The sequence below is a fragment of the Geotrypetes seraphini genome, chromosome 4, assembly GCF_902459505.1.
Source record: "Geotrypetes seraphini chromosome 4, aGeoSer1.1, whole genome shotgun sequence".
Classification (NCBI taxonomy): Eukaryota; Metazoa; Chordata; class Amphibia; order Gymnophiona; family Dermophiidae; genus Geotrypetes; species Geotrypetes seraphini.
In genome coordinates, this window is record NC_047087.1 from 154,314,285 (window position 1) to 154,341,815 (window position 27,531).

Sequence of the window (27,531 nt, forward strand, 5' to 3'; positions counted from 1 at the left end):
GGTGGACCATAACATTCTACTTACAAATCCTGGATACAATAGGTATCACAGATAAAGTATACACATGGTATTGAAGGATTCCTTAAATCAAGAACCTATAGAGTAAAATCAGACAAACAAAAATCTGAACCTTGGTCAAACCCCTGCGGAGTTCCCCAAGGATCCCCTCTATCCCCGACTCTCTTCAATCTCTATACAGCCTCCCTCAGCTCTCACCTGGACAAACAAGGCATAACCTCCTACAGCTATGCCGATGACATTACCATTCTCATATCCTTCGATCAACCTGAACTCTCCATGATGAACACAATATACCAAACACTAAAATCAATAGCAACCTGGATGAAAGATCACAAACTGAAATTGAACCCAGATAAAATGAAATTCATTCTCCTAGAAAACAACAAAATACCAACCATAACCAACATTGAAATCAACGCAATCAACTACCCCATACAAACAACCCTAAAACTGCTAGGAATAACTATCGACAGATGCTGCACCATGCAACCGCAAATCAATAAAACAATACAAAAGTCATTCTTAGTCATGAGTAAACTTAAGACAAGTTTAGAAATTCTTCGAGAAAAACTCAATTCCAGCTCATAGTTCATGTCCTTAATACTAGGCCTACTTGACTACTGTAATATCCTCTACCTCCCATGCCCTACAACCATAACAAAACAACTACAAACTATCCAAAACACAGCACTAAGACTCATCTACTCATTAAAGAAACATGATCACATTACAGAGCATATCTCCAATTGCACAGGCTTCCGATCCCAGCAAGAATACAATTTAAATTCTACTGCCTACTATTTAAGACTTTATACGGAGACAGTCCAAACTACCTGAATAACCGCCTCATCCACAACACCGCAACCAGACATAGGAAAACTCACACCCATTCTCATACCCCCCAATTAAGGAGGTCAAACGGAGAAAACTATATGATGGCCTCCTGGCCACTCAAGCAGTCAAAACTAGGACAACCAAATCGCCAATCTAATAATGGCATCCCTCGACTACAAGACTTTTAGAAAAGAAATAAAGACCATACTCTTCAAGAAAACTCTGAAAAAAGAAATAATACCGCAAGTCTCAAACTCCACCTCTCACTAAAACAAATAACCTTACCTATTTCTTACTCTTTTTGAAAATGACCAATTTTTTTTTTGTAAGTTCTTGTTGTAATACATCTTGGATAATTCTTTTGTAATCCGCCTTGAACTGCAAGGTAATGGTGGAATAGAAATCCCTAATGTAATGTATTTCATATCAGAGGTATTATTCAGCTAAACCATCTACTGCTTCACGACCTCAGCAGAAAATACAGCAGCAGTATTCTCAGAAACCTCAACAGTCTGATCCTTCTAAGTCTACTCAGTCTTTCTGACCACTTACTCGAGAGAATAGTTTCAATCCAGTTGCCCAAGCCTCTCCCTCAACCAATTGGAGGTCATCTTCAACTTTATTTTCATCGTTGGGAGTTGATTACATCTGACCTTCGGGTTCTCAACATCATTCGAGAAGGTTTACTCCCTTTATTTTCTCACCCTACCCTCCAGAGCTTCATCCAAGGAGTCAGATTCCAATCTCCTTCAGGAGGTCAAGAGTCTACTTCTTCTTAATGCCATTGAGAACAAGAGTAACATGGGGTTTTACTGCCGTTATTTCCTTATACCAAAGATGACAGGAGGTCTTTGACCAATATTAGATCTCAGAGCTCTCAACAAATTTCTTGTCAAGGAGAAATTCAGAATGTTATCTCTAGCAACTTTGTATCCCCTTTTGAATTGCAACAATTGCCTATGCTCTCTGGATCTCAAGGAGGCCTACACTCATATCTCAATTCATCCAGCTTCCAGGCAGTACCTCAGGTATCAAGTGGTGCAACACCACTACCAATACAAAGTTCTACCTTTCGGCCTGGCATCCTCTCCCAGAGACTTTACCAAGTGCCTGGTAGTAGTGGCAGCGGCCATGAGGTCTCAGGGCCTTCAAGTTTTTCCCTATCTGGATGACTGGCTCATCAAGGATCTGTCATATCACAATGTGCTCTCAGCGACACAGCAAACTGTGTCATTTCTCCAGAATTTGAGATTCAAAATCAATTTTCCAAAATCTCAATTTCAACTGTCTCAGAAGCTCCAGTTCATTGAAGCCCTTCTAGATACGACTCAACTCAGAGCATTTCTTCCTCAACAGTGTCAAGACACACTTATTCAACTCTGCCAAGGTGCATGATGGTTCTTCTAGGACACATGGCATCCACAGTCCACATGACTCTCTTTGCGATCCTGTACCTACAGATTCCTCAATGGACCCTAGCCTCACAGTAGTCATAGGCTCTCGACCCACTCTTGCAGCATATTGTAGTGATTTTGTCTCTTCGACAATCACTACAATGGTGGGTGCAATCTTCCAATCTTTCCAGAGGGTTGCTGTTCCAAATGCCTCCTCATCAGAAAGTCCTGACTACGGATTCCTCAACCTATGCTTGGGCGGGCTCATCTGGATGGCCTACTCACTCAAGGTCTCTGGATCTTCAGGGATCGGTGTCATCATATAAATCTGTTGGAAATCAGAGCAATTTACAATGCTCTCAAAGCTTTTCAGCATCTTATACAAGATCAAGTTCTCTTTGTCCGGACGGACAATCAATTAGCAATGTACTATGTCAGGGGTAGGGAACGCTTGTCCTCGAGAGCCGTATTCCAGTCTGGTTTTCAGGATTTCCCCAATGAATATGCATGAGATCTATTTGCATGCACTGCTTTCAATGCATATTCATTGGGGAAATCCTGAAAACCCGACTGGAATACGACCGAGTTCTCTACCCCTGTACTATGTGAACAAGCAAGGAGGAACAGGGTCTCTGCCAAGAGGCTCAAAAGATTTGGAATTGGGCAATTCCTCGCAACATCTTTCTCAAAGCTGTATACATTCAAGGGAAAAAGAATTCTCTGGCGGACAAGCTCAGCCAAATTCTTCAACCACATGAATGGACTCTGAACTCAGCAACTCTCCATTCCATTTTCTCACAATGAGGGGACTCCTCAGGTAGATCTGTTTGCATCTCCCACAATCACAAGCTACCCCGCTTTTACTCCAGGCTGTACTCACCACATCGCCTAGAAGTGGATGCTTTTCTCCTTGATTGGACAAACAATTTTCTTTAAGCATTTCCAACCTTTCCTCTTGTTCTCAAAACACTTGTCAAGCTTATGCAGGAGTCTGCCACCATGATTCTTATAGCGCCTCAGTGGCACAGATAACCATGGTTCTCCCTTTTACTTCAACTCAGTATCAAGAAGCCAATACCTCTACAAATTTTTCCAACTCTTCTACATCCTTTTACACCTGACAGCTTGGTACCTCCAACCTTTGGCTTTTCTTCATCTCCCTCAGCCTGTCAGACTAATATTGGAAGCTTCCAGAAATCTAGCCACTCAGCAGTATTATCAGCAAAATTGGACACATTTATCTGCTTGGTGTCTTCTTCATCATGAGAACCCTAAATCTCTTTCTGTTTCCCTCATTTTGGATTATCTCTTCCATTTATCTGACTGGGCTCAAATCTACATTTATCAAAAAATATATATTAATATTAATAAACTATTAGAGCAGTGTTTCAACTTTTTCAAGCCAAGTACTCCCTAAACCTAACAAATACCAACCAAGTACCCCCGCCTAAGCTCCACCCATCCAAACTCCTCCCCTGACTCCACCCCATAATAATAGTACTAATTGTAATGCAATTTCTTCTTTCCATTTTTCATATACACACAATATAATCTTATTAATGGTAACCACAAAATTATAAAAACACAAAGCACACTGCACACAGAGAAAATGTAATTTTCATTTAGATTTGAGGGGTTTCAAAGAGGTCAAGACAGATGATTTTAAAATATAGAAACATAGAAATTGACGGCAGAAAAGGGCCTCAGCCCATCAAGTCTGCCCACACCAATGACCCACTCCCTGACTTTTATTCCCCTAGAGAATATCCCATTTTCTCTTAAAATCTGACACGTTGTTGGCCTCAATCACCTGCTGAGGTAGCGCGTTCCAATGATCGACTACCCTTTCGGTGAAGAAGTACTTCCTGGTATCACCATGAAATTTCCCTCCCCTGACTTTCAGCGAGTGCCTTCTTGTAACCGAGGGCCCTGTAAGACAGAAGATATCATCTTTGACCTCTATACGTCCCGTAATATACTTAAAGGTCTCAATCATGTCTCCCCTCTCTCTTCGTTCTTCCAGCGAGTACATCCGCAGTTTTTTTAGCCTTTCTTCGTACGTGAGTTCCCTGAGCCCCAAGACCATCCTGGTAGCCATTCGCTGAACCGACTCAATTCTCAACACATCTTTCCGGTAGTGCGGTCTCCAGAATTGAATACAATACTCCAGATGAGGTCTCACCATGGATCTGTACAGCGGCATTATGACTTCAGGTTTTCTGCTGACAAAACCCCTACGGATGCAGCCCATCATTTGTCTTGCCTTGGACGAAGCCTGCTCCACCTGATTGGCAGCCTTCAATGATCACTCCTAAATCACGTTCTGCCGTGGTCCTGGACAAGGTTTCACCATTTAGTGTGTAAGTTCTGTGTGGATTTTTTTTACCTAGGTGCATCACTTTACATTTTTTAGCATTGAAGCTTAGCTGCCAAGTTGACGACCACTGTTCCAGCTGCCGTAGGTCCTGCGTCATAATGTCAGGCACACTGCTTTTACCTACTATGTTGCATAGTTTGGCGTCGTCGGCAAACAGTGATACTTTTCCTCTAAGCCCTTGGGTCATATCTCCTATGAATAAATTGAATAGAATCGGCCCTAAGACGGAGCCCTGTGGTACTCCACTTGTCACTGCTGACGTTTTGGAGGGGGTACCGTTTACCATCACCCTTTGAAGCCTACCGCTTAGCCAATCCCTAACCCATGTAGTGAGTGTATCCCCTAATCCCATAGATTTTAGTTTGTTCAACAGCCTGCGGTGTGGGACGCTATCAAAAGCTTTGCTGAAGTCCAAATAAATCACGTCCAGGGACTCCCCGGCATCCAGATGACTAGTCACCCAGTCAAAGAAGTCAATCAGATTAGATTGGCAGGACCTTCCCCTGGTAAATCCGTTTTGGTGTGGATCACGTAGATTTTCTTCGTCTAGTATTTGGTCGAGTTTCTGTTTGATCAGTGTTTCTATGAGTTTGCACACTATGGATGTGAGACTCACCGGTCTGTAATTTTCTGTTTCTGTTCTGCAGCCCTTTTTGTGGAGTGGAATTACGTTAGCTGTTTTCCAGTCCAGGGGTACTCTTCCCGTGCGCATGGAAAGATTGAAGAGCACAGATAGTGGTTCAGCTAGAACTTCACACAGCTCTCTGAGCACCCTGGGGTGTAGATTGTCTGGTCCCATGGCTTTGTCTACTTTGAGTCTTGAAAGTTCGTAGTAGACGCTACTGGGTGTAAACTCGAAATCTTGAAACAGGTCTTTTTGGCTGTCTCTTGTCTGTAGTTGTGGACCAGCTCCCGGTGCTTCACAGGTGAATACTGAGCAGAAGTATTCGTTTAGTAGTTCTGCCTTGGTAGAATCAGATTCCGCGTAATTTCCATCTGACTGCCTAAGGCGCTCTATCCCATCCTTGTTTCTCTTCCTGTCGCTAATGTACCTGAAGAAGGATTTATCCCCTTTTTTAATGTTCCGTGCTAGATCTTCTTCTGTTCGTAGTTTGGCCTCCCTGACTGCCTTTTTGACAGCTTTCGATCTGACCAGATAGTCTTCCTTTGCCTCCCTCTTCCCAAGATGTTTGTAGGTGATAAATGCTTCTTTTTTCTTTTTAATGAGGTCCGAAATTTCCTTGCTGAACCATTGTGGTCTTTTGTTTCTCTGGCGTTTGCTTACTGTATTAATGTAGCGGTTAGTTGCTTCGTTCAGGATGGATTTCAGATTTGACCACATAGTTTCCGGATTGTCAGTTTCTGCATGGTTTTGCAGCTCTTGATGGACAAAGTCTCTCATGTGGTCGAAGTCTGCGCCCCTAAAGTTGAGGATCCTCGTCGCTGTGTTTGATTTAGAGAAGGCTTTCCTGAAGTTGAGCCATACCATGTTGTGGTCACTGGAGGCCAACATGTCTCCTACTGATACCTCTGAGACACTGTCTCCATTGGTGAGTACCAGGTCCAGTATTGTCTGTTCCCTTGTGGGCTCTAATACCATTTGTTTGAGTTGTGCACCCTTAATGGAGGTTAATATTCTTCTGCTACCTCTCGTAGTCGCGGAGAGTGTGTTCCAATCTGCATCTGGCATATTGAAGTCCCCTAACAGTACTGTGTCACCACGCAAAGTGATGTTCTCTATGTCTTCAATCAATTCCTTGTCTTTTTCTTCCTGTTGTCTTGGAGGTCTGTATACCACACCGAGGTAAAGGCATTTTTCATTCCCTCTGGCCAGGTTTACCCAAAGTGATTCCCCTGTGTATCTAACCTCTGTGATTCTGGTAGTTTTGATATTATCCTTAGTGTATAGTGCTACCCTCCCTCCTAACTTGCCCTCTCTGTCTCGACGAAGTAGATTGTAGCCTGGTATAACCATATCCCCCCCATGCGAGTTTGTGAACCAGGTCTCGGATATCGCTACTACATCAAGGTCAGCATTCCTTATCTCTGTTTCTAGTTCCAGGATTTTGTTGCCCAAGCTGTGTGCGTTAACATACATAGCTCTCCAAACCTGTGAAGAGATGCCTGTCCCTTTTAGTGTGGCTCCTATTTTTTTGTGTATACTATGGGTACTTACCCTAGGCTCAGAAGTGTGGGTGCTACTTGCTTCCCCAGGGTGGATACTTGTTGCTCTGGAATGTGTGTATGTACCCTCCCCCAACTTACCTAGTTGGGGGAGGGTACATACACCTCAAAAACAACTATAGAAAAACAGACAAATATAGTACAAAATATAGACAGCAAATATAAATTCTCAAAACTGACACATTTTGATCACTAAATTGAAAATAAAATCATTTTTCCAACCTTTCTGGTCTGGTGATTTCATGAGTCTCTGGTTGCACTTCCTTCTGCTTGTGCATCCAATAGTTCTTCCCTTCTTTATGCCTCCTCCAGCCCTCATTCCATTCCCCAACCAACATCTCTGTCTGTCCCTCCATGAATCCAACTTTTTCTTCCTCTCTCCCTGCCTGCCCCCTCCACTGAAGCCACCACTGATTTCTCCCTGCCCCACCACTGAAGCCAACCTTGCCACCTGGCACATTCCATTCCCACATCCTGCCACTGCCACAATAGCCACCTGACATGCTCCGTTCCCACCCCCACCCCCTGCCGCTTTCGTCACGCTCTGTTCCCACCACCCTACTGCCACAAAAGCCACCCGACATGCTCCATTCCCACCCCCCACTCACCACCACAATAGGAACGGGCCAGGAGCATGCAGAAACTGCACGTGGTTAGCCCACAATGTCAATTCTGACGTCGGAGAGAAGGTTTGGCTAGGCCAGAACCTTCTCTCTGACGTCAGAATTGATGTCAGGGGAAGGCTTGTGGACTGGCTGTGTGCAGTCGCTGCATGCGCCTGGCCCTTACCTGTTTTGGCAGCAGCAGCAGGGGGTGGGAATGGAGCATGTCAAATGGCTGTTGCGGCGGCAGGAGTTTGGAGGGGTGGGAATGGAGCATGTCGGGTGGTAGGGTCGACTTCGGCGGTGGGGCAGAGAGGAAGCGGCAGCGGTGGCTTCAGCAGGGGGACAGGCAGGGAGAGATCCCAAGCGGCGGCCAGCCCGCATACTCCCTGGGGTAAGCGTACCGCAGGTTTAGAAACACTGTATTAGAGTCCATCTAAATGCTATCACTGCCTTTCATCAGCCAGTGGATGGTAAACCTCTTATATAACAACATAATTATTTATTTATATACCGCACAATGCCTTTCAGTTCTAGGCAGTATAGAAAAAGAATACAATAAGGAAGGAATTGTTAACATTAAGAATACAATAAGGAAATAAATTATTCCAAAAACTTTATTCATTTCACAACTCAAATCAAGTACAATCAATATAAATAATATCAATAAGGAAAGAAATTATTATCATTCAAGATAGAAAAACCATAGATATTTCTAGACAGGATTACAATCTGTGTTAGTAGCCTATAATATGAATGGTAGGAGATATATACAATAAAGGAAGAAAACAGTAGTAGAACAATAAAACCTGTTGCTAAAAGGTAAGTAGAGTGCCTAGTACTGGAGAAACTAGTAGAATGAAGATGAAAAAAAAAAGAAAACAAAATTAAAATATCTTTAAACCAAAACAGGTAAGAACAAATGATGGACAAAAACAGTATTAAAGCAATAAACCCTGCTGCAGAAAGATAAGTAGAATGCCTAGTGCGGGAGAAACAGGTAGACAGTTAGAATCAACAGTTATATACAGTGAAAAGAGAAAAAATGAATAAGATCAAATAAAGATTTACAAAAATTCCAAGAAATTCAGATAATAAAATGGAAAGAATGAAGATAAAAAAATAAGAGAACAAAATTAAAATGTCATTAAACCAAAATGGGTGAAAACAAAACCAAAATAATTAAAAATCAACAGTCAAATAAGGTCCAATTAAGTCCAGTTTGAAATTAGATCTGCTCATCCTCTCATTTCTAGATTTATGAAATGACTTTTCAATGTAAAACCACCTCTCAAGCCACCTTCAGTGGTATGGGAACTTAATGTGGTTCTTGCTAAGCTGATGAAGCCTCCATTTGAACCAATGTCTAGGGCTCATCTCAAATACCTTACTTGGAAAGTTGTCTTTCTCATCTCTCTCACTTCTGCCAGAAGAGTGAGTGAACTTCAAGCATCGGTAGCCGATCCACCATTTACAGTGTTCCACTATGACAAGGTAGTGCTCATCCAAAGTTCTTTTCATCCAAAGTTCTTCTCATCCAAAGTTCTTTTCAAAGGTCGTCACTGAATTTTATCTTCCAGTATTTTTTTCCCAAGCCTCATTCTCTTCTTGGAGAAACGGCTCTTCATACTTTGGACTGCAAATGAGAAGTGCGCAAACTAGAAAGAATTTGGTGCAAATCAGGCACAGATACTGACAGAAACTCCTGGCACATAAAAGTTATTGAGTACAAAAGAAGTATCAAAGAAAAACGCTTCAAATATTACTCCCAATCAATTAACATCCCATCCCTGAGCAGCAATAAACTCTTCAGACTAGTCAACTCCTTATTTGACATCAACTAACACAAAAATTCCCCCACAGATCTTCCTCCCTCCCCGACAAACCTAGCCGACCACTTCACCAAAAAAATTCATAACTTAAAAGCATCTCTTGCAACAACAAGCACCAGCCCATCAATCTATCTACCTACCTTAGAAAATGAAGGTTCAACCACCGACATGACCTGGAATCGCTTCGAAAACCCAGATTGGAACCTATTTCTCAAGCTATATTCTAAATATTCCAAATCCAACTGCCTACTAGATAACTGCCCACCTTCCATCATGAAAACAGTGCCCTCTCATTCAAAGCTGACCTCTTCAACTGGGTCACTCTCTGCTTGTCCACCGGCTACTTCCCGCTGGAACTCGGCCACATCCTCGTATCTCCAATTATCAAAACCCCCAAAGAACCACTCTCCTCAGCCGCCAACTACAGACCCATTGCTAACATACCCCTCTTCCTCAAAATTATGGAAGGTCTCGTCAACCATGACCTCATGTCATACCTAGAGAAGTTTAACATTCCTCATGACTCCCAGTCAGGATTCCGCATGGAAACCATCCTAGCATCACTAACCGATTACCTCCTCCAACTATTCTCCATGGAAAACAGCACACTGCTACTCCAGTTCGACCTTAGCAGTGCATTTGACCTTGTAGACCATGACATTCTGCTTAGCTGTCTCGACTATGGGCATCTCAGGACAGGTACTAACTTGGCTCACAGGCTTCCTAAAAAAATTTATTTTTTAATTAATTTAATTAAGCTGAGCAGGTGTCCTCCAGCTGCATTGCTACCACTAGGGGGTGGAATATTTTCAGTCGCTAAGGACAGGTATGTTCCCTGGAGTCCTGCAGAACTTGCCTGTCCCTCACAATTGAAAAATGTGACAGTAAAACAGCACCCTCTATTGGTGAGACTGTGGGTGGAGGACTCCTGCTCAGCTTAGAGGGAACAGTGAGTCCAAGTCCACAATGAGGGAACCTTCTCCCATACTTGGTGCAACAATGTAAGAACGAGAGCGGAGGAATTTAGAGAAGCAACCTAGAACTGTGGAGTTGATACCTATCTCAGAGAGTTGGTAAACAAGAATATCATGGTGAACAACGTCGAAAGCAGTGGAAAGGTCAAATTGTAGGAGGACGGCGAACTTGTTTCGAGAGTGAAGTTGTTGAACCCTTGAAATCAGGGAAGACAGTAGGGATATCTCCACTCAGCCTTCTCTTTTCCAAGCTGAAGAGCCCTAACCTTCATAATCTTTCCTCATACGAGAGGAGTTCCATCCCTTTTATCATTTTGGTTGCTTTTTTTTTTTTTTAACCTTTTCTAGTGCTGCTATATCTTTCTTGAGATAAGGAGACCAGAATTGAATAGAAACTTGATGGTAGATAAAGGCCAAATGGCCCATCTAGTCTGCCCATCTGCAGTAACCATTATCGCTTTCTTTCTCTGGAAGATTCCACATGCCTATCCCAGGCCCTCTTGAATTCAGAAACAGTCTCTGTCTCCACCACCTCTTCTGGGAGACTATTCCATGCATTTACCACCCTTTCTGTAAAAAAGGGTTTCCGTAGATTATTCTGGAGACTATCACCGCTTAACTTCATCCTATGTCTTCTCATTGCAGAGTTTCCTTTCAAATGAAAGAGATTCAACTCATGCGCATATACATTATGGTAGATATTTAAACATCTCTATCATATCTCCCTTCTCTCACCTTTCCTCCAAAGTATACAGATTGAGATCTTTAAGTCTGTCCCCATATGCCTTATAATGACCACACACCATTTTAGTAGCCTTCCTCTGGACCGACTCTATCCTTTTAATATCTTTTTGAAGGTGCGGCCTCCAGAATTGTACACAATATTCTAAATGTGGACTCACCAAAGTCTTATACAGGGGCATCAATACCTCCTTTTTCCTACTGGCCATATCTCTCCCTATGCAACCTAGCATCCTTCTAGCTTTCAAGATACCTTTTCAAGATCGTCACACCATGGATCATCACATACATTCACACCATGGAGTGAAACAGAGGCATTATAATATCTTTAATCTTGTTAACCATCCCTTTTTAAATAATTCCTAGCATCTTGTTTGCTTTTTTGGCTGCTGCTGCACATTGAGCAGAAGGTTGCATTGTATTGTCTACAATCACATCCAGATCCTTTTCTTGGGCGCTAACCCCCAAGGTGGATCCTAGCATCTGGTAACTGTGATTTGGGTTATTCTTCCCAATGTGCATCACTTTGCAGATGACACTAAACTGTTCAAAGTTGTTAAAACTCATGCGGATTGTGAAATATTGCAGGCAGACCTTAGGAAATTGGAAGACTGGGTGTCCAAATTGCAGATGAAATTTAATGTGGACAAATGCAAATTTAATCACCTCACTCGCCATTCCAATTTCCAGATTACAGTGATACCTCGGTTTACGAGTGCACCGGTTTGCGAGTGTTTTGCAAGACGAGCAAAACATTCGCAAAATCGGCGCCTCGGAAACCGAGCATGCCTCGATTTGCAAGCGCCCCCCCCACGAACCGACACCCTACCCCCCGTGATCGGAACATAATCCAAGGTACCACTGTTTTTATAAATAAGTTACATAGCACCAGTCCCAGTACAGATCCCTGCGGCACTCCACTGTTTACTTTCCGCCACTGTTTTCTATCCTATAACCAATTCCTAATCCACAACTGAACCTATCCAATGACTTTAATTTTCTCATGAGGAACATTATCAAAAGCTTTCTGAAAATCTATATACACATGTTTATTCACACCTTCAAGGAAGTCAAGCAAATTGGTGATGCAAGATTTCCCTCGGCTGAACCCATGCTGACTCATTAAATCATGTTTGGCTAAGTGTTCCAAAATTTTCTTTTTTTATGATTGTTTCCACCACTTTGCCTGGCACTGAAGTCAGGCTTACCAGTTTTAATTTTCCAGATCTTCCCTGGAACCCTTTTTAAAAATCGGCATTAACATTAGCACGGCCACCCTCTAATCTTCAGATGCAACAGATGATTTTAGTGACAGGTTACAGATCATTAACAGCAGGTCAGCAATTTCATGTTTGAGTTCTTTTAGTACCGAAAGATATGTCTTCTACTCTTCTCCTCTCAGAAAGAGAATGTCCTCTTCCCTCTTTCTTTCTTCTCAGAAAGCATAGTTACTTACCAGGGACAGCAGGCAGATATTCTCACATGTGGGTGACGTCGTCCATGGAGCCCCGGTACAGAAGGTTCCAAGTGCATTGCCACTTTAAGAACTTTAGAAAGTTTGTGACCGACCACACTGCGCATACATAGATGTGTGGCTCCTCAGTTCAGTAAGTCAGCTAAGAAGCCAACCAAGGGAGGTGGGTGGGTTGTGAGAATATGCTGCCTGCTGTGCCTGGATAACACCTGTTACAGTAAGTAACTGTGCTTTATCCCAGGACATGCAGGCAGCATATTCCCACATGTGGGTAACCTCCAAGCTAACCAGAATAGGATGGTGGGAGTGTTAGCCTTTTAGGAAAATAAATTTTGTAATACAGTTTGGCAGAAGCGCCCATTCTGTCTGGGAAAAGATTCCAGAGAGTAATGTAAGGTATGAACCGAGGACCAGATAGCAGCTTTGCAGATTTCATCAATAGGAGTAGAGCGGAGAAAAGCTACTGAAGCTGCCATAGCTCGAACTTTATAGGCTGTGACACGATTCTCCAGTTGCTGCCCAGCCTGAGCATAGAAGAGCGAGATGTACACAGCTAACCAATTGGATATCATTCTCTTAGAAACAGGATGTCTCAACATGTTAGGATCAAAAGAGATGAAAAGTTGTGGAGATAATCTGTGTGATTTAATAATAATAATAACTTTGTTTTTGTATACCGCAATACCACAAACAGTTCAGAGCGGTTCACAATGCAAGAGACTGTACATATACAGTGAAGATTCAGAGAATTAATTGTCAAGTATAATGGTAGTCAGTTTCAATTACAAGAGAGTACCGAGAGGGGAAGGAGAAGCCGAAGGAAAGGAAGTACATTGGATTGAGGGGGGAGAAAAGGGAAAGACCGGGGGAGGAAGAGAGGTGGTTAAAGTTTGGTCCGTTTGGCCGGGAGGGAAGGGGTTAGAGGTAAGATTTGAGAGATTTCCTGAAGGATTGGTAGGATGGAGCAGATGAGATGAGGGAGGTAAGGCAATCATTCCATCTGCCCGCTTGAAAAGAGAGAGTTCTGTCAAGGAATCTCCTGTAGATGCATCCCTTTGGAGATGGGTAGGCAAACAGATAGACAGTGTGCTTGTGCAATTGGTACATGGGAACGCAAAGTGGTGTGACAGGTATATCGGGGATGAGCCAGATAAAGTTTTGAAGCAGAAGCAGGCGAATTTGAAGATGACCCTTGCTTCTATTGGTAACCAGTAGAGTTTTCTATAAAAAGGGCTAATATGTTCTGACTTTTTGAGGCCAAAGATGAGGCGGATGGCGGTGTTTTGAATGAGGTCTCAGACGTATAATGGTTTTCCTTGTAGGAGCCCCAAATATATGATATTGCAGTTAATCAGGGTGCTCTAGGACTAGGGATTGGACCAGCAGTCTGAAGGAGCAGGTAGTCAAGTAGCGTTTCATGGTACTAGAGTTTTCAGAGAGTGTGAAAGTAATTTTTTGGACCTGGGCATTTGGTATGGTCTTCCAAAAGTTAGGCAGCGGTCCAGGGTGACTCCAAGAATTTTGATGGTGGAGGTTGATTGGGTAAGTACGTCCATTAAGTTGCAGGGTGGTGGTCGTTAATTTTGTGATTAGGACTTGCAAGAAAGAATCGCCAGGGTCCACCTATAAATGCAGCCTGTTTAACTTTCAAAATCCTATATGGTATCCTTCCTCCCTTTAGTCCCTCTTTCTTGGAATTACCTCAAACCCTAATACCACTCAAGTCCTCCCACAAATTTAAAACTATCCTTCCCCTACGCTAAAATGGGCATTTTCCCCAACATGGAAAGCTAGGGAACTCCCTCCACTTCAAAAATCACTGAGCTCTGGAACAACCTTACCTTCCCCTCTTCGGAACTTGAGCGCTCATCTCAAGTTTTCCGCAAACATCTGAAAACCTGGCTTTTCTCAAAAAATGTAAGGTCTCCCTCCAACTAAGGAATCCAAGGAAACTCATATCTTGGCATCCAAGTCCTCTAAATTTTTCTTCACACCTTCTACCTCTAACCATCTGTTGTAGAATTCCATTTCCTATTTCTCCTACTGTAATCCGCGTCGAGCTCTACTAAACGTGGGAGATGTATGCGGTATACAAACCTAAGGATAGATTAGATTTAGATTAGATAATGTTGAAGTCTACCCCCCCAAAAATCCTGAGTGAGTAAGTAGAGACGGTTACAAGTGGATCGATTTTTCACTCTGTCCAAAAATTACAAAGGTAGGGGACACCCGATGAAACTGCAGGGAAATTACTTTTAAAACAATAGGAGGAAATATTTTTTTCACTCAGAGAATAGTTAAGCTCTGGAACGCATTGCCAGAGGTTGTAGTATAAGTACATAGCCTAGCTGGTTTTCAGAAAGGTTTGGACATATTCCTGGAGGAAAAGTCCATAGTCTGTTATTAAGACATGGGGGAAGCCTCTGCTTGCCCTAGATCAGTAGCATGGAATGTTGCTACTCTTTGGGTTTTGGCCAGGTACTAGTGACCTGGATTGGCCACCATGAGAATGGGCTACTGGGCTTGATGGGCCATTTGTCTGACCCATTAAGGCTATTCGTATGTTTTTATAAAATACTGGTTCAAGTGAAGGGGGCAGTAGAGCCCTCTAGAGAAGGAGGAAGATTTGAAAATCTGTACTGGATTCCTTCCTCACAGCTCGCAAGTATGAGGAGACATTACCCTACACACCTATCTACTAGAAAATATATTTGCAAGGTGTGAAGGAGAGTCCTGTCATGCTGGAAGAAACCCTGCAGTGCTCTAAAACTATCCATAAACCTACCCCTAGGAGCAGGCTGGTTAGGGAAACTGCCCTATAGAATTTATCCCCAATGAAAGAGCTACAAATACCAGCATGCACCAGGCAGGTGATAGCAAAACCCACAAAGGGATTAGCTCCTGCAATCAGCTCTGCTGGGGGCAGGGTTAGTGAGCAGGGAAGCTATCTAGGCTCATTAGCAAAATACCAGAGAACCACAGGTGTTTTGAGAGGCAATCAGCCCCATGCTAGAGAAAATGGTGTGGTCTCTAGGCTAAGGAGGCAGTAACAAACTTACATTATTCCTGAATCCTTGAGAAGCAGAACTGTGCAAAACTGGCACATTCCCAGAACAAGCAGGTAGAAACCCTAAGAACTGAAGCCTCTAATCTTTCTTCTGAAGGTACTGAATATGAGATGGAAATGCCAGAAGAAATGTCAGTAGAGGATATTGAAATGGAGCCTGTAGAATTAGGCATCTTTGAGGGCATGTCAAAGAGTGAAGTCTGAGGGAAGTAAAAGCAGTTTCTGATAATATGGTGTTGCTTCACACAACAAAATAACAAAGAAATTAAGAATGACTGCTTTCTGATTAACTAAGGGTAACAGAAGAGTTAAGAAGCCCATGCTTAGGTGGGAGGCTAATTACACCCCTGAGAATTTCTCCAGAGGCAAGCGGTTTGAAGTTGCCCCATATTTTTCATTTATTCCAGGACAACCAAGCAGCCTATTTTCACATATGGGTGACGTCGACGGAGGCCCACTGCGGAAGGCCTCGCAAGCAGACTTGGTTGTAGAAATTAGAAGTTTTGAGTCAATGCCACCACCGCGTCTATGCGCTGAGTGCCTTCCACCCAGCACAGGGCGCGTTCTCATCAGTTCTCAGTTTTCTGTGGAGACTGAGAAGTCCGTCTTTGACTCTCTGCGATTTAACTTTGTTTCTTTGCTGTGTTTATTTTCTTCGTGAAATCGCTGTGTTACTTTCTTTCTTTACAGTTTAAAAAAAAGACTAATTTTAATTTTTAATTTTTTTCTTCAGTGACTGCGCAACCGCAGCCTTCGGGCTTCAACTTCACAGCGGCTCTCTTCCCTCCTATGTCCCGGCCAGTCACGGGCTTCAAGAAGTGTAGCTACTGCCAGCGTGCGATTTCTCTCACGAATAGGGCCTGCCTATAATCCAAAGTCGTGCGAGCACTGGGCTACTCTTCAACCTCGAGCCCTTTAACCTCATCAAGTTTTCTTGGAGAAATTCTTCAGCATGAACTCCTCGGTGACCTCCTCGACCTCGAGTGCTATCTCGGTCCCACCTTCCAGCGAGGGTCTTCTTGCTTTCACTAACCTCGAGCCTCATCAGACCGTCCTCGTTTGGATTATCTTACGCCTCGAGTACACCTACTTTATCTTCCCCTGAGCTCCCCTCAGGTCAGATACCTCAGCTGAAGGTTCCTGCGCTGGTCCTCACCACTGCCACCTTGGAGCCTTTAGCCTCAGCAAGTGGTCCAGTTTCAGATGCAGATCCACCTTTGCAGGCTTCTCTCCAGACCATGTTGGAGCAGCAATTTGTTCAGTTATTGAGCAAATGTGGTTCTGCCTCGACAATGCCTCCAGTAATCCAGCCTGGGCAGTCGAGTTCCTGCTTGTGCCTCGAGCTGAAGCTTCACACTCTATGTAAGGAGCAGAATCTTTGCAAGTGTCTGGTCTGGCATCTACACACTCGATGCAAGGAGTAGATTCTTTTCGAGTGTCTCGATTGATCCCTTCACACTCTATGCAAGGAGTAGATTCTTTGCGAGTGTTTCGATTGGAACCTTCACACTCTATGCAAGGAGTAGATTCTTTGCGAGTGTTTCGATTGGAACCTTCACACTCTATACAAGGAGTAGATTCTTTGTGAGTGTCTCAACAGGAATCCACATACTCCATACAAGGGGCAGAGTCTTTGGGAGTGCTTTGAGATTTCTCGATCCAAACCACCGAGTTTCGATCTACAGCTTCGAGCCCTATCCATTCACCAGCAGTGTTGCCTGTTTCCATACATAGGGCAAAGTTTCCTCGATTCTTGAGACCTCCTTCCAAGCATCACTCTCGTTGCCGATTGAGGCCATCATTGAGACATCCATCGAGGCGCAGATCTTCTAAAGAACAGTCTTCTTCATCTGGGCCTCATTCCAGACCTTTCAGTTCTTCGAGGCCCCAACTCCTCACTCCAGGATACCGCTTCCGGACCCTGAAGTCATTACCTCCTCCAAGTCTCCATATTCTTTGGCTTGTCATTTCTCCAGAGAGGCTTCACCTTTGTTGTCCGCTTGAGGCACCACAAGGTCATTGAGCCCTTCTCGAGGCAAGGTCTTGGCGGATCAGCTGATGATCTGGAAATTCAGTTCAATGCCGGTTCTAAATTCTCTAAGGAGTATTTCGAGGTCATGCATATCCCTCAACCTCCTGCAGAGTCACTTAAACTTCCTCTTAACAAGCTTTTATCTCAAGCTTTCAAACGTCTAGAGACTCCTTATGCTATACTTGCTCTTCCAAGCAAATTGGTCTCGAGGTATAGATCTTTACACTGCAAAGGGTTTGAGAATTCACAATTATCTCCCCAATCCCTCCTTCTGGACTCCTTATTTTGTAAGGAACCCATCATTCCAAGGTCTATGCTACTGTTCCTTCTGGAAAGGCGGATAAGACTATGTACAAGTTTGGCCGCCATCTATATCAAATTCCTTATTGATCTTCTTCCAGGTTTTCTGAAGAACCTGGATTTACTTAGACATTTCGAGTCCTAAGACATCACTACTACTCTGTCACAACTCGGATTGCATCTTCTCCAGTCATCTTATGATGCCTTTGCACTGTCGGCTAGGGCCACTGTTTTTTCTGTAGCACTGCGCCACTTGGCCTTACTTCACATCATTGCCATGGATCCTAATCTTCAAGACCGTCTGGCTAACATTCCTTGTCAGGGCAATGGCCTCTTTGATGAATCCACAATAATCAGGGATGGAAACTCTCTTCATTTCACTCAGGTTCCACCAGACCTTTCTCCAAGAGAGTATCCTTCCAATCCATCCCAGACCGACCTCCTTCTTCAGGAACCTCAAGCTCTGCTTCATCTCCGTGCCATCGAGGAAGTTTCCCTGGAACAGCAGAGCAGGGGGTTTTACTCCCGTTACTTTCTAGTTCCGAAGAAGACAGGTGATCTGAGACCCATTTTAAATATAGATCAGAATGATTGGTTATGTTCTCTATATCTCAAGGAGGTTTCTACTCACATCCCCTTCCAAACTAAACTAAACTAAACCTTAAGTTTGTATACCGCATCTTCTCCACAATCGTAGAGCTCGGCACAGTTTACAGGGTTAAGGTAGAAAGGAACTCCAAAGGAGGGTTATAGGATTAAGGGTAAGGAAGATAAAGGGGGTATTAGGGTACCAGAGAGGGGGGGGGGATGTTACATTTTTGAGAAAAGCCAAGTTTTCAGATGTTTTTGGAAGAGTTGGAGGGAGCTCGAGTTTCGGAGAGGGGATGTAAGGTTGTTCCAGAGCTCAGTGATTCTAAAGGGGAGGGATGTCCCTAGTTTTCCAACATGGGATATACTTTTTATAGAAGGGAAGGATAGTTTTAATTTTGGGGAGGATCTGGTGGAATTAGGATTAGAGGAATTCCAAGATAGAAACATAGAAACATAGAAATAGACGGCAGATAAGGGCCACGGCCCATCTAGTCTGCCCACCCTAATGACCCTCCACTACTTAACTCTGTGAAGAGATCCCACCGACGATCCCATTTCTTCTTAAAATCAGGCACGCTGCTTGCCTCGATCACCTGAAGTGGAAGATTATTCCAGCGATCAACCACTCTTTCGGTGAAAAAGTATTTCCTGGTGTCACCGTGCAATTTCCTGCCCCTGATTTTCCATGGATGTCCTCTTGTTGTCGTTGGACCTTTGAGAAGGAAGATATCTTCTTCTACCTCGATACGGCCTGTGAGATATTTGAACGTCTCGATCATGTCTCCCCTCTCTCTGCGTTCCTCGAGTGAGTATAGCCGCAATTTATCCAGCCGTTCCTCTTTCGGGAGATCCTTGAGTCCCGAGACCATCTGGGTGGCCATTCACTGGACTGACTCAAGTCTCAGCACATCCTTGCGGTAATGAGGCCTCCAGAATTGTACACAGTATTCCAGATGGGGTCTCACCATGGATCTATATAATGGCATAATGACTTCATGCTTACGGCTGACGAAACTCCTACGTATACATCCTATGATCTGTCTAGCCTTAGATGAAGCCTGCTCCACTTGATTGGCAGTCTTCATGTCTTCACTGATGATTACCCCTAAGTCCCGTTCTGCTACAGTCCTTGCTAGGATCTCGCCATTAAGGGTGTAAGTCTTGCATGGATTTTGGCTGCCAAGGTGAATGACTTTGCATTTTTTGGCATTGAAACTCAGTTGCCAGGTCCTAGACCAGTGCTCCAATAGGAGTAGGTCCTGTATCATATTGTCCGTCGTGCTCTTGCCTACATAGTTTGGCATCATCGGCGAATAACGTTATTTTATCTCGAAGCCCCTCAGCCAAGTCCCTTATAAAGATGTTAAAAAGGATCGGGTCCAAGACCGAGCCCTGCGGCACTCCACTGATCACCACCCTCTGAAGCCTACCTCCAAGCCAGTCTCCAACCCATTTTGTCAATGTGTCACCTAATCCTATAGAACTCATTTTGCTCAACAACCTGCGGTGTGGTACACTATCGAATGCTTTGCTGAAGTCCAAGTATACGATGTCCATGGACTCTCCAACATCGAGCTTCCCTGTCACCCAGTCAAAGAAGCTGATCAGGTTGGATTGGCAGGATCTCCCCTTGGTAAATCCATGTTGACGGGGAATAATGGAATAGTGGATAGTGGAATAACGGGAGGAAGAATGCCGTGAAGGATCTTGAAAGATAGGCAGGCACACTTGAAGTGGACCCTGGAAATTACTGGAAGCCAGTGAAGCTTGGACAGAAGTGGTGAGACGTGATCAAATTTACTTTTTGCGAAAATAAGCTGAGCCGCGGCATTCTGTATCTGCTGGAGTCTGTGGAGGCTTTTCTTAGTTAGGCTCAAGTAGATAATTGCAATAGTCTAATCTGGAGAGGATGATGGATTGTACAAGGATGGCAAAGTGTTTTTGATGGAAACAGGATCTCACTTTCCTCAGCATATGAAGGCTAAAGAAGCATTTTTTTTACTAAGGAGTGGAGGTGGTCATTGAAGGATAGTGAGGAGTCTATGATGATGCTCAGAACTTTGCTTGAGAACTCAAGCTGAAGTGTGGGGCCAGAGGACAATGGAATGGAGGTGGGTAAATGGTCTAATATTGGACCAAGCCAAAGTAGTTTTGTTTTGGACTCGTTTAGTTTCATATGTACAGTGAGGGCCCAGGATTGGAGGTTCGGTATACATGAGGATATGTTCTCGGGGAGATTAGTGAGGTTCGAGTTGATCTCGAGGAGGACAAGGATGTCATCAGCATAAGAGTAAAGTGTTTCATGGGGGGGATAGATGGAGGATTTTCAGAGAGGACATATAGATATTGAAAAGAATAGGAGATAGAGGTGAACCTTGTGGGACTCCACATGTCGGTTTCCAGGGGGAGGATGAGGTACCGTTCATGTTAACAGTGTAAGAACGGGAACGTAAGAATTTTGAGAACCAGTCTAGAACTGTGGAGTTGATGCCTATCTCGGAGAGTTGGAAAACTAGAATATCATGATGGACAACGTCAAAAGCAGCAGAAAGGTCAAATTGAAGAAGAACAGCAAACTTATTACGAGAATGAAGTTGTTGAACCTTAGAGATTAGTGAGGCCAATAGGGATTAGGTGCTGAAATTGGTTCTGAATCCATATTGGTAAGGGAGGAGGATAGAGAATCTTTCCAAGTAGAATGAAAGTTGGGAAGATATAATAGACTCTAGCATCTTGGTTAGGAGAGGGATATTTGCTATTGGATGATAGCTGGATGGAGTGGAGGGGTCTAGGACAGATTTTTTCAGTAGTGGGGGTCAAAGCAATGTGTCCCATTTCAGAAGAGAATAGGCCCGATAGAAGAGCAGAGTTTATAAGTTTGGTGAGAGATGCGATGGCCTGTGTGGGAATTTTCTCAAATAGGTAGGAGGGGAATGGGTCCAAGGTACAGTTGCAAGTTTTTAGTTTGAGGCAGAGTTTAGAGACCTGTGATTTGGATACGAGCTCAAAGGCAGTCCAGGATCTGTCAGCTGGGATGGGGTTGAAATAGGTGGGATGGGGATGGAATCGGTGGGCACCAGGGAGTTGAAGGAGACAGTAGGCGGGAAAGAGCATCTTAGAGAAGTGACCTTTTCATAGAAGAATTTAGCTAGAACATTGGTTGGCGGAGAAGAGGGGAGCAGGGTGGAGTCGTTTTTAGAGGCTAAGGAGCGCCAGATGTTAAACAATGCACTATTCTGGTTGTTGGATCTGGAGATCTTGTCTCTGTAGTAGTTCTTCCTAGCTTTTTTTAATATTGTATTGTAGAGCTTAATATTGACCCTCCAGGTCTGTCTATCTGTAGGGGATTTAGATTTTTTCCATTTGTGCTCCAAAGCTCGACATTTTTGCTTCAGTTCTCTGTGAAATGGAAGGTACCAGGGGGCCTTACGGGGGTAGGAGATGGATTTAGTGGATAATGGGGCAAGAGAGTGGTAGGTGGATTCAGAGAGGGCGATCCAGTTGTGCCAATAGGTTTCAGAATCTGCGAGCTTGGGAACGGAGGAGAGATGTTTAAGGAAATTGGTCCAAACAGATCACTCGTAATTTTTTTGCTGAAGGTAATAGAATTGGGGGAAACAGAATGAGGGCCCCAAGATGCGACATGAAAACTGGGGAGACAGAAAGCCCCTAAGAAATGGTCTGACCAAGGGACGTGTTCCCAACAAGCGTCATCGGCTGAAGTTTTGTAAGAGGTAAGATCGAGGAAACTGATTGAAGTCTAGTGTGTGCCCTTTTTTCATGGGTTGGGAGAGGAAGCAGGCGGGGGAACCTAGAGAGGAGAGGAAGTTGTTAAATTCAATCGTGTCCTTGCTGGTGATGTCATCAAGGTGGAGATTAATATCCCCAGTGATCAGTAATCTTTGAAATTTAAGGAAGGCGTTTGTTATGGTCTCGAGGACAAGATCAGAGGAATTGATCCAAGGGGTAGGTGGGAGGTATGGTATAGTAGCAAGATACCCAGTGGGTGAGGGTGGAGCTCATCATTGACTGAGGCTAGCATATATTCTAGTGAGGGGTGACAGCCCTTTTCAAGGAGCTGGACATCAAAGAAAGATTTGTAGAGGAGTGCCAGGCCGTCTCCTTTTTGGTTAGATCTGGGTGAGAAGAGGCCTTGGTAACCGTGGGAACAGAGTCTCGTTTTGTGTAAATAGGTCGTCTTTAGCAATCCATGATTCTGTGATGCACAAGAATCCAGGGTCAGAATCATCAAGAAGGTCTTCAGAATTTGAATCTTGTTGCATGTGGATCTGATATTGCAATAAAGTGTCGGGACCTGGGGGAGAGAGTCAGAGGGCATGAATGGAGAGATTAGCAGGGGGCAGGGGCTTTAAGGACGCATGGTTGACTTTTCGGGGATTTTTTTTTGAAAGGGTGACTTCTGGTGGCATTAGCGCTGGGGATTCTGAGGCCAGGCAGATATTACTGGCATTTGGGGAGCTCGAGTGGATAGGAGAGGGAGGGTTTCAGGCAATCTGAGTTAATCTGAGCAGGAGTAAAGCAGCTACAGAAAGAGGCAAGAGGGAGAGAGAAGCCCAAGGGGGGAAAAAAGCAGATAAAAGAGCAGGAGAGAGAAGCAGAGGCAGGAGACCAAGAGGCGAATCGGTGAGAGTTAGCTCCCCACCCACCCCCGAAGTCGACCACTGAAGCTCCGCCTTAAAAGGGGAGGGGCCAACAGAGCAGAGTTGATCTGAGCAGGAGAAAATCAGCTACAGAGAGAGGGGCAGAGGGAGAGAGAAGCCAAAGGGGGAAAAAGCAGATAAAGAGCAGGCGCAACACAGCAGGACACAGAAGGCATCCACAGCAGACCGGCAAGCAGGCAGCACTGGAACGCAGCAGACGGAAGCAAGATGTTGAGCTACCCAGTTTTCTGCATCATCTGCCATATGTATGACTACCTCCCCTCTGGGATGCAGTCTTACGTATGCACTCGATGCAGAGAACTGGAGAGCCTGAAGAAAACAAGTCAGATTCCTGAGTGGTAGAATACTGGAACTGGAGGCACTTCAAGCAGTGGATGAGGGAGACAGAGATGCAGAGAACGTCCAGACAGAGGAAGCAGAGAACAAGACAGAGGACACCATCAAGGAAGAAGTCCAAGAGCTGGAGAAGTTCATAGAGGAGGCATACAGGGAGGCTGTGGAAAATCACCAGCAACAGTGGAACTGCCGAAAGACACCTACAGAGTGTGGTCCACCCGACGGACAACCACCAGGAAGAAATGGGTGACACAGCAGCGAGAATGAAGGACACGGACCTGTGGCAGGAGAGATGGACATACACCAGGGACCTGCAGCTGGAGAATCAGGAGAAGATAGAGAAGACAGCAATTGTCATGGGGGACTCCATCATCAAACAAGTTGACAGCCACATAGCAGGAGGAAGACTTGATCGGCTGGTGACCTGCCTACCGAGAGCCAAGGTAGAAGACATAGTGAGCCGCATTGACAGGATCCAAGAGGAATTCAACAAGGGATCCAAGAAGAAAAGAACAAAGAACGGCGTGGCTCACTGTAGAGGTGAAGGAAGCGATCAGAGACAAGAAAACTTCATTTAAGGAATGGAAAAGGTCAAAAACGGACAAAACTGGAACAAGTACAAACAACATCAACACAGGTGCCAAAAAGAGACTAGGGCTAGTCTCGGTTAGGGTGCTGATCTTTGACCAGAGGGCCGCCGAGTGAGCGGACTTGCTGGGCATGTGGACCCACTGGTCTGACCCAGCAGCGGCAATTCTTATGTTCTTATGGAATAAAGGGAGTGCTAAAGGAGGACAAAGTCAATCACCGACAAACTGAACACATTTTTTGAGTCTGTATTTACCGAAGAGGATATACACACATACCAGAAGCCAATAGGAAAGAAGGCAGCAGGAAACGATAGGAAACTGACTGGGTGATGGTCAGTCTAGAAGAGGTATGCAGGCAGATTGACTAGGCTTAAAAACGATAAATCTCCTGGACCCAGATGGTAATCAAGGAACTGAAAGGGGTTATCGCTGAACTGCTTCAAACTAATAACCAATCTGTTGTTGATCAAATCGGGAAGGATTCTGGAAGACTGGAAGTGGTGAATGTTACGCCGATCTTCATGAAAGATTCGAGGGGAGATCATGGAACCTACAGACCGGTGAGTCTGACCTCATGTTCCGGGAAAGATGGTAGAGGCGCTGATAAAGGATCACATCGTTGACCACCTTGATGGACACGATCTGATGAGGACCAGCCAGCAAAGCTTCAGCAAAGAAGATCTTGCTTGATGAACTTGCTGTACTTCTTTGAGGGAGTCAACAGGTAGGTAGACAGGGTGACCCAGTCGACATTGTATATCTGGATTTTCAGAAGGTGTTCGACAAGGGCCCCGCATGAACGACTACTTCGAAAAATTGCGGAGCCATGGAATCGAGGGTGAAATACTCACATGGATTAAAAACTGGTTGGCGGATAGGAAGCACAGAGTGTGAATAAATGGACAATACTTGAACTGGAAAAGCATCACGAGTGGAGTGCCACCGGGTTTGGTGCATTGGACCCGTGATCTTCAATATATTTATACACGACCTGTAAATTGGTACGCCGGCGAGGTGATTAAATTTGCAGAGTTATTCAGAGTAGTAAAGATGCAGAAGGAATGCGAAAGACATGCAACATGACATAAACACGCTCGAGAAATGGGTAGCGACATTGCAAATGAGGGTTTAACGTGGTAAGTATAAGGTGAAGCATGTCGGTGACAAAAATCTTATACATGATGTGCGGTGCAGTACTCAGTGAGTACCCCCCCCCCCAGGAAAAACTGGTCAACAAGTCGATGAAGCCGTCCATGCAATGTGCTGGCATGATGGCGCAAAGGGCGAACAGGATGCTAGGCAAACAGATCGGAGAAGGTTATCATGCAGCTGTACCAAGTCATAGTACGCCTCTACCCTGGAATACTGCGTCCAGCACTGGTCGCTGTACTTGAGGAAGGACACAGTACTACTCAAAGGGTCCAGAGAAGAGCTAAGGGATTAGGGGCTGGAGGAGTTGTCGTACAGTGAGAAAATTAGAGAAACTGGGCCTCATCTCCCTTGAAAAGAGGAGACTGAGAGGGGACATGATGAAACATTCAAGCTAATGAAGGGAATACACCTTGGTAGATAAAGACAGGTTGTTCACCACTCTCCAAGCTAGGGGGAACGAGAGGGCACTCTCTAACGGTTAAAAGGGATAGATTCCGTACAAACATAAGGAAGTTCTTCACACAGAGAGTGGTGGGAAAAACTGGAACGCTCTTCCGGGGCTGTATAGGGGGAAACACCCTCCAGGGATTCAAGACAAAGTTAGACAAGTTCCTGCTGAACCAGAACGTATGCAGATAAGGTAGCCTCAGGGCACTTGTCTTTGACCTAAGGGCCGCCGCGGAAGCGGATGCTGGGCACGATGGAACACTGGTCTGATGCAGCAGCGGCAATTCTTTATGTTCTTTTGTTCCAGAGCTTAACTATTCTCTGAGTGAAAAAATTAGTCCTCCTATGGTTTATAAAGTATTTCCTTTAACTTCATCGAGTGTCCCCTAGTCTTTGTAATTTTTGACAGAGTTGAAAAATCAATCACTTGTTTCTACTCCACTCAGGATTTTGTAGACTTCAATCATATCTCTTCTCAGCTATCTCTTTTCCAAATTGAAGAGCCCTAACCATTTTAGTACTTTCCTCATACGAGAGGAGTTCCATTCCCCCTTTACCATCTTGGTTGCTCTTTGAACCCTTTTTCTAGCACCACCTATATTCTTCTTGAGGTAAGGAGACCAGAATGAATGCCATACTCCAGATGAGGTCGCACCATGGAGTGATACAGTGGCATCTATAACATTTTTAGTCTTGTTACCCATCCATTTTTAAAAATAATTCCTAGCATCCTGTTTGCTTTTTTGGCCACATGTGCACATTGGGTGGAAGGTTTCAATCGTATTGTCTACGATGATACCCATATCCTTTTCTTGGGTGCTAATCCCCAAGGTGGACCCTAGCATCGGTAACTGTGCATCACACAAGAGGGAAGGAAAATGCAAGACAGTAACAGGCCACAAACTCAAGTGTATGTGCATGAACGCAAGGAGCCTAAGGAATAAGAAGGGGGAATTGGAAGCTATGGCACAAAAAGATAACCTTGATATCGGCATCATGGAAACATTCTTATGTTCTTTGAACAGTTTAGTGTCATCTGCAAATTATATCACCCTCGCTCATCGTTCCAATTTTCCAGATCATTTATAAATTAAGTTAAATAGCACCAGTCCCAGTACAGACCCCTGCGGCACTCCATTGTTTACTCTCCACCACTGTTTTCTATCCTATAGAAAAATAACCATTTAACCCTACCCTTTGTTTTCTATCTGATAACCAATTCCTAATCCATAACTGAACTTTGGCACCTATGCCATGACACTTTGGGCTCCTTTTACTAAGGTGATCTAGCATTTTTAGCACATGCACAAAATTACCACGCACTAAACCGCGTGGTACGCTTCTAGAATATTGCCAGCTCAATGCTGGCGTTAAGGTCTAGCCCTTTAATTTTCTCAGGAGCTTCTCATGAGGAACTATCAAAAGCTTTCTGAAAATCTAGAAATGCTATATCAACTGGTCATCTTCTATCCACATGTTTATTCACATCTTCAAAGAGGTAACCACAACCCCCCCTCCCCCACAAATGCATACGGTACGCAAAGAAATCTTAATTATTTATATTTGGGAGGTTTTCAAAGAGGTCAAGGCAGATGACTTTAAAAACATGCAATGTCACTTCAGTATCAACTATAAAAAATAGACAACTATAGTGCAATAATATAGACCAGATATAAATTCTCAAAATGGACACATTTCAATCACTAATTGACAAATAAATCAGTTTTCTACTTTGTTGTCTGATGATTTCATGAGTCTATGGTTACACTTCCTTCCTGACTGTGCATTCAATATTTCTTTCTTTCTGCCTGCTGCACGCTTCATCTCCTCTGGACCTCATTCCCTTCCCCAACCAACAGCTCTCTCTGTCCCTCCAAGAGTCCAACTTTTCCTCCTCTCTC

General features: G+C 44.2%; 1 protein-coding gene across 4 annotated transcripts in view; it reads left to right on the top strand.

Annotated features, from left to right (window-relative positions):
- Nucleotides 1-27,531, top strand: part of B3GNT9 (UDP-GlcNAc:betaGal beta-1,3-N-acetylglucosaminyltransferase 9) — a 100,550-nt gene that overhangs the window by 54,259 nt on the left and 18,760 nt on the right. For 2 of the 4 annotated variants that reach the window (XM_033942847.1, XM_033942843.1), the window contains exon 1: nucleotides 15,427-15,554. The exons of 1 other annotated variant lie outside the window; for it this stretch is intronic. The gene's annotated coding sequence lies outside the window, so the exon portion shown is untranslated. Of the gene's footprint in view, nucleotides 1-15,426; nucleotides 15,598-27,531 lie in introns of those variants that run through there. One more of the 4 variants, XM_033942844.1, reaches the window with a different exon arrangement.